The sequence below is a fragment of the Amblyraja radiata genome, chromosome 33 (assembly GCF_010909765.2).
Source record: "Amblyraja radiata isolate CabotCenter1 chromosome 33, sAmbRad1.1.pri, whole genome shotgun sequence".
NCBI classification, from domain to species: domain Eukaryota; kingdom Metazoa; phylum Chordata; class Chondrichthyes; order Rajiformes; family Rajidae; genus Amblyraja; species Amblyraja radiata.
The window spans coordinates 7,537,081-7,545,496 of NC_045988.1; the positions used below are offsets into that span (position 1 = coordinate 7,537,081).

The window sequence follows — 8,416 nt, forward strand, 5'->3', positions numbered from 1 at the left end:
GAAGCTGCAAGACCTGCTGAGTTACTCCAGCACTTTGTGTCTTTTTTTGTAAACCAGCATCTGCAGTTCCTTGTATCCATGAAAATCATAGTTGCTACAGCAAGGACACGACCGATACATGGTCAAAGTGAAATTCTTCTCCAGTCGGAGAAGGTGGGAACTGGGTAAGCTGGGTTGTATAAGGTAACTGAATGGAAAAGTGCAAATTGTTAATCTACAGTATACCTGTGCTGGCTGGATCAAATCTTGGTGTTTGGATTGTGTAGTACAGAACAAGATGAAGCTACTTGACCCTCCGAGTCCATGCTGACATTCCAATAGTCTCTTTCCACCCCTCCATGTCTTGAACTTTAATTCCCTTGTGTCACAGAATTATAGAATTAATCAGCATGGAAACAGGCCCTTCAGCCTAACTCATCCATGTCGATCAAGATGTTCCACCTAAGCTAGTCCCATTTGCCCGCATTTGGTCCATATCCTTCTACACCTTTCCTATCCATGTAGCTGTCCAATAATTTTTCAAACGCTATTGTACCTGACCTCTGAGTGAAAATCATGCCCCTTAGATTCTTATTAAATCTACTCCACCCTGAGTATATGACTCTGTCCATTCACGTAAAGAATTATCCTCATGATTTGATACACCTTTTTAAGAGGAATGAATATTATCTTAAGACATACAAAAGGAAAAATATATAAATCAAAATACAAATAATGTCCAGTTGGATTATACAATTAAATTGGCGTGAACAAATTAGGTTGAAGGGCTTGTTTCCAAGCTGTACAACTACATGACTAGGTAGACAAAAGTGCTGGAGGAACTCCGTGGGTGCAGCAGCATCTATGAATCGAAGGAAATAAGCAACATTTCGGGCCGAAACCCTTCTTCAGACCATAGATTTTTCCATCGATGCTGCTGCACCCGCTGAGTTTCTCCAGCACTTTTGTCTACCTTTGATTTTCCAGCATCTGTAGTTCCTTCTTAAACAACTCCATGGCTAGATTATTTTAGATTATTTTAAAGAACTCATTGCAAAGTAATCTTTCTAATTGTGTCCAATTATGCTCTAATAGAAATCTAGAAGAAGAACCATGGGTTAATGGATTAATACTGTGGTTGTGGCTCAAGGCCCCACTATTTAGCAAAAGATGTTCTCTTAATCTGAGCTAAAGCCAGATTCTGAGCAATGTGCTTCCACAGACATCCAGTTCAATAAGATACTTTTTATTTGGCAGTAGCAAAGAAAATGACAACATATTTAATTACTAAAATGTCTGGGGAAGGATGATCGAAATGCAAGGTTGAGACCTGTCTGCAAGTTTAGTACATTTTGTATCAGATTATGTGCGTGCTTCCAAACCGCTGCGTAGCCAAGACACATGCAAGTCATCTGAAATGGGTCATAATTGACCCCAGCATCCCAGTGTGAGCCTGTTACACTCTGTTCGCTCTTCAAGATATACATTTTCAGCCACCCAGCTATATATTCAGGATAATGAGAAGCAGAGGCAAGTGCAGTCTACTTGCGTAGTGAAATGAATAGATAAAGCACATTATTATGGTGTACCTGGAATAAGCTACTCCAAACTCTTTAGAAGATGACGGGGGACCTCATTGAAACTTAGTGAATAGTGAGAAGCCTGGATAGAGTGAATATGGAGAGGATGTTTCCACTGGTGGGAGAGTCTAGGACCAGAATCCATAGACTCACAATAAAAGGACGTAACTTTGGAATGGAGATGAGGAATTTATTTAATCAGGGGGTGGTGATTCTGTGGAATTCATTGCCACATACAGCTGTAGAGGCCAAGTCAATGGTTATTTTTAGGGCAGAGATTGACAAATTCTTGATTAGTAAGGATGTCAGGGGTTATGGGGAAAAGGCAGGGGAATGGGGTTGTGAGGGAAAGATAAATTAGCCATGATTAAATGACGGAGTAAACTTGATGGCCGAATGGCCAAACTCTGCTCCTATAACGTATGAAGATCAGGAAGTTATAGCTATTTAAATGCTATTTATCAGGAGACACAATAGGCTGCAGATGCTGGAATCTGGAGGAACTCAGTGGGTCAGTCAGTATCTGTAGAAGGAAAGTAATGGTCGTGACCCTGCATCAGAAACCAAAATATCGACTATCTCTGTATACTATCTCTCGAAGTATTGTTTGTGTAGGTTTTTGCACCACCTGAATTCAGAACTCTAGCCAAATCAAGATGATGTCCTAGAGAGACCAAGCCCAAGCGGATTAAAAAGCAAAATAATGCAGTGGCTAGATATCCGAAATAAAGCTGAAAATGCTGGAAATATTCAGACAGTATCTGTTAGCATTATTCAGGTCATTGAAAGTAGCCTGTTTCTTTCTCTGTGGACACTTCCTGCAATCCTGATTTACAAATACTATAGCCACAATTTATGGAATAATTTTACAAGAGTCCAAGATAATCTGCACAATATGTAGCAGCAAGGCCACTGGATGTGACCCATGTGGTTTAGTTTGGTTTGAGAGAAGTTTTATTCCATCATTGACACCGATGGATAAAAGGGATGGAAGGTCTTCATTTCTCCTTCTCAGATCTTTATCCACATTAAATATCTTAAATCTCAAAATATTTTTAGCTTGTTTTTCATTTCTCTTTTTCAACTTAGATCTTTAGCCATGTAAAACATCCTGAAGCTAAAAATATTTTCAGATATTATTAGCTTGTTTCCACAGTGAGAAAATAATCTGAAAATACGTCAAATATCCAGGATAAATTTGTATCAATTATTAAATTAAGATCCACACATACTCGTGTTATATTTTTATAGCAAACCAACGTTTATCAAGCAGGGATCTAAAAGAAAGTTGCAAGGTAATTTTGGTTGCAATGTGCTCATGAATGGAATCAGTGGAAAATTGGACTCCTTATCCAAGTAATCAATTCCTGAAGATCACTGTGAGGTGGTGCTTGGGAACTTTTGTTTGTCATTTCATTTTTCTTCCCTGCTTCAACCTCTCAGACCCAGAGGTCAAGAGGACCAAATTTGCGTATTGCAGCTTCTGGATTCAACAATTTTAGCATGATGTTCCCATTTACACCTCCTCTGGACCCATTTTCTGTTTCTTCGCTTGTCCCTTTGCTCCTTTAACCTGCTCCATCACCCCTTTCTTCAATCGGGCTCTTTGGCATTCCACCAAATGACAGAACTATTCATTCCTCCCATTCTTCCTTTTCCTGCAACTTATCTCTAACATTCCCCATTTTGGGTGAAAAGTCGTTGACTGGAAACATAACCTATGAATTTCATACTCCATTGTTATTACCCGACCTTTTGAAAATTATAGCTTTTGGTTTTATCATTGTGAAATGTCCCCATCAGGATTTTATAACACAGTCACTTTTTGGGGGTCATTATACTAGTGGCAGCTCCCTTGAATTAGAATCTTACTATGCTACCTATTGTCGAACAGGTCACATTGGTGGTAACTTGTTTCTGTAACACATGACATGCTTGAGTAACATTGGAATCCAAATGGCAAGGATTTTTAGTTTAGAAACACAGCAAGGAAACAAGCCCTTCAGTCCACCAAATCCATGCCAACCATCTTTACATTAGTTCGACATTATCCCAATTTTGTATCCACGTCACACAACAACACCTAACGTCAGGATCGAGCCTGGGTCTGCGGCAGCTCTACCCACTGCCCTTTTTAATGAGAAAAGTTATACTAGCAAATGCATTTAAACCACTCTCCATCTTACTGCATATCAGGCAGCATTAGCAAACCCGGAGTTTATGTGACCTTTTTCAACCTTTTGTTTACAGTTAAAAGCCTGGCATTTAGGACTTCCATCAATCCCAGTTCTCACATAGAGAGTTTTCAGCCCAGTCCAAAGACAGAACTCAAAAAAAGCTTTACAAGCCAAACCAGGATGAACTTCATTTTACTACAATGCAAAATAGCTAAGTGCACGTTTTTGAAAAATCCCAAATGGAATGTCACACAGTCCTTATTAAGTAAATCACTTCTGAATTGTTTCCTTGGCTCGAGCAGCTTGCTTATATCAGTGCCATTGTAGACGCAGAAAGCTGCAGACTAAAGAGTCCCCTGACATTCGTGAAATCCAACTGACACCTGTGGTCTGAATTAATTGAAGTAAAATGTCCGGTTTATAAGGAGAGGAAAAGACCCGATTTGAAGCATCTGCTAACATTCCTGCATTCCAACTCAGTCAATTTGAGTAAAAAATATGTTCCCTTGCTATTAAATGTCAAAAACTCTGCAAGGACTGGCCTATCTATTTAAATGCTAGCATATGGCAGTAAACACACATTCTTCGCTGGTCATATTTTATACTTGCACTATGTAAAACAAGATCCAATAGTCTAATTTAAAAAATCATGACAATTTTTCTCTCCCAGACTGAGCTACATAGAATTTATATGCTGTTTTTTTGGTTCATTTTTGGAATGTCAACATCGCTAGAAAGACCATCGTTCATGGTCTATCCCTTATTGCTCCTGGACAGAAGTGGGCCACTGTCAAGGCAAGTCGGGTTCATTGTCAGAGACACAGGTATGGTGAGGGACAGGTATAATGAAAATTGTGCTTGCAGCAGCATCACATGAACAGTCTCAGACAACACACAAAAACTGAAATTGTGCTTCCCAGAGGAATTTGGTATTATTTAATGAAAAACACAATTAGAAACCCCCATGTAGGGGAAGACATCGTCTGTAGTGTCCCATTGTCATGGTAGGATTAGGGTTGTGCAGGTGAGTTCAACAACCTCATGATTGCAGGAGAATAGCTGTTCCTGAATCTGATGTGGTGGGACTTCAGGCTTCTGTACCTCCTGCCTGATGGTAGCGGTGAGAAGAGGACATGGCCCTGATGGTGAGGATCCCTGATGATAGAAGCTACCTTCTATATGAGGAAGTGCCTCATATAGATGCTTTAGATGGTGGGGAGGGCTGTGTAGATCAGTGCATATCCTTTTACATGGTGTCAGAAGTGGGATTCGAACCCACGCCTCCAAAGTCCGGTACGGAATTGATCAGGGACGTCCTGGTATACGGTCTCCTAAACTCAAAGCTGCGCGAAGATCTACTAATGAAACCCGACCTCACGCTAAGGGATGCCATGCATTCTGCTCGTATGGCCTCTGCTGTCGGCTCCGTTTCCCACCCACAGTCCCAGGACATCAACTTCACCGGTACCGTTGGCCGCCGGCGGATCAATAGCCCACCTCGCCCGTTCTCCCCCGCTTCTCCCGCTAAGGTCACCCCTCGTCGTTGCCCAAATTGTAATTTCTCCTCGCACCAGAACAACGTTTGCCCGGCGCTGGGTAAGACTTGCAACTCTTGCGGGAAACTTAACCATTTTTCGTCAGCCTGCCGTTCTCGTGGGAAACCGATCCCTGCTCCTAGAAGGAGTCTAAACATTATTGCGGACACTGATAGCGCGCCTGGTTCCCAGTACCAACCCGAACTCCCTGATTCAGATACGATTTCCTCCCATGGTGATCCGACTGTGTTTTCGCTCCTGGGTGCACCTGGCCCGATAACGGATCCCTCCATACATGTTACTGTGAATGGACACTCCTTCTCGGCCAAGGTCGATACTGGTGCGTTTGCAAACATTATGTCTGTTCGCCTCTTCAAACAGATAAGCTTGGGTGAGAGAGTGCTTCCAGATAGCTCCCGCCTTCATGCCTATGGGGGAGGTGTTCTGGTCGCAGTGGGGAAGGCCACTGTTATCTGCACTGTTCTCAAGACCTCTCGGCCCCTCACTTTTTTCCTGCTGGACTCTGATAACGTCACCCTGCTGAGCAGCGCTACGCTCAGATCGAGAAGGAGCTCCTTGCAGTGGTTTTCGCATGCTCCAAATTCAAAGACTACATTATGGGCAACACTTTCACCATTGAAACGGACCACCAGCCGCTGGTTTCTATCTTGAACAAGCCTATCCATGCGGCCTCCTCGCGGTTGCAGCGAATGATGCTGCAGCTCCAACGATTCACATTCAACATTGTGTACCGCAAGGGCAAGGAAATGTTCGTGGCCGACACATTGTCCCGTGCGCCGCTCCCTTCCGTTGCCCGTCATCCATACGAATCGTCTGACCTGATGGTACTGAACGTTAACATTGTTCCCTCTTGGCAGATGCAGTCCCTGGTCGAACACACTGCCGCTGATCCTGCCCTACAACAGCTTGCGGGCGTCATCCGCCGTGGCTGGCCTGACCGACGCTCTTCTCTACCGGCCGGTGCCGTGCCCTACTTCCTGGTTCGGGACGAATTGGTGCTGCACAGCGGCGTGGTGGTGAAGGGCCACAAGGTCGTGGTGCCGGACGCTCTGCGTGACCACTACTACCAAACCGCACACAGCGGTCACCCCGGGGTGGAGGCCACTTTGTCCCGGGCCCAAGCTCAGTTTTTCTGGCCTGGCATGATTCCGGAGATTCATGACAGGGTCTCCGCCTGTGCTGCCTGCAACAGCCTACTGCCTCATCAACAACGCCAACCTCTCATGCAGCAGCCGGCTCCAGAGCTGCCGTGGATGGCTGTCGCCACTGACATTTTCGAATGGCGTGGCAAACACTTCCTGGTCCTGGTGGACTCCTACTCTAGCTGGTTCGAGGTGGACCAGCTGCCTTCCCTCACGTCTGTTGCCGTCATCGGGAAGCTTCGCCGCCACTTTTCTACCTTTGGTTCCCCGGTGACTCTCCAATCCGACAATGGCGGACAGTTTTCCAGCGCAGAGTTCGCCGCTTTCGCCGCCCTATGGAACTTTCGCCACATCACCAGCAGCCCCGAATACCCGCAGAGCAACGGCCTTGCGGAACGCGCTGTCCGCAGCGCCAAGGAGCTGCTGGAACATTGCCGTCTGTCCCATTCGGACTTCTATCTTGCCCTCCTCAACCTCCGCAACATTTCCCGGGACCCCGCACTTGGTTCGCCTGCCCAGCGCCTCATGTCCCGCACCACTAGACCCCCTCTCCCGGTTTCTCAGCAATCTCTAACGCCCGCTGTCCTAAGCCCTGCCGCTGTCAAGGAGCGCATCATCGAGAAACAGGTCATCCAAAAGCGCTCCTTTGATAAATCTTCCCGACTACTTCCCCGTCTGTTCCCAGGCCAGGTTGTTCGGATGATGTCCTCCTCCGGTCATCACCGGCTGGCCGTTGTCGTTGGCAATGCCGACTCTCCCCGGTCCTACCTGGTTAATTACGAGGGCACCGTGTACCGTCGGACACGCCAGCACCTGCTGCTAGTCAACGAGCCTTCTCCGCCTCCCGCGGACCCGTTTTCGCCGCCTGTTCATTCCCCGCCACCTGTCCAGCCCCCGCCGCCAGTCCATTCACCGCCGCCTGCGACTACTCCTGCCCCTGTCACTCCTCGCATGCCACGGACCCTTCCCTCTCAGCTCATGGTGCCCAGCCCGCACGGTCCCCCTTCTCCTCCTTCTCCTGCTGTGGATCCCGTTCCGTCGCCTTGCTCTCCTCCTCCACCTGGGCTTTCATCTCCCGGTTCCCCTATCTCTGTCCCTGCCCCCGTTCCTGTTGCTCCTGCGGTGGAAGGGGAAGGCGGGTTGCGCACCCGCTCTGGGCGTTTGGTCAAGCCGCCTGTCCGGTACGGAGTGGGCGAGTAGTCTGCTTCATTATGTTTTCCAACTGTTCCTGGTTTGCCTCTAGCGTATGAGCCATGGTCGCTTTGTTTCCAAGAGAAAGGATGTAGATCAGTGCATGCTCCTTTAACATAGTGACCTCACCACTACTAACCACGCCCCATTGTCTCCTGTATAATTGTAGCTTCCCCGCCTCTAGCTCTCTCTCTAGTCCCAGTGATGACCACGGACAGCTAGGGCATAATGTGTGTAGTGAATGAATAAAGATACTTGGTAAGAGACTTTGAGTGTTGGATCAAGTCCTTTTACAGGCTGTGCCCATGATGGGCCGGGCTGAGTCCACCACTGTCTCACAGGTCTGTGAGCTGAAATTTCCATACCAGGTCATGATGCAACCATTCCTGATACTTTCTACAAGTTCATTGGAGTATCCAGTGACATATCGAATCACTGACAGGATTTTGAGGCGGTGATATGTCAGTGGGTAAAGGAGTTCAACAGGACACAGGCTAATCAGACAGGATAAGGAAGGAACTTTCTTCAGTTCATTTAGACCATGCTTAATCAACCCTTCTTGGTCTGTAACATTCAATAACATGATCTTAGAAAAGTATGTATCTGCATTAGCTTTAAAATGAATATGCAGCTCTACAGCTGTCGAGTGCTCTACATTTCTAGTACTCTTTGTATAAATGTTAACATTACCCCACATGTCCCTGTGTTAGTTCTGACCACTTTATCTGAACTCCCCCAACATGAGAAGTATTTTTATAAAGGGCATGAATGAACTATGTCTTTCTATTTTT

At 45.9% G+C, this 8,416-nt stretch overlaps 1 long non-coding RNA gene across 1 annotated transcript; it reads right to left on the reverse strand.

The window, feature by feature from the left end:
• Nucleotides 1-368: 368 nt before the first annotated feature.
• LOC116991290 lies at nt 369-4,920 on the reverse strand. The gene is made up of 3 exons (XR_004416737.1): nt 4,909-4,920; nt 1,793-1,798; nt 369-669 (listed from the first exon to the last, which is right to left on the reverse strand). It is a non-coding gene; the product is annotated as an uncharacterized LOC116991290 (long non-coding RNA).
• Nucleotides 4,921-8,416: the final 3,496 nt, after the last annotated feature.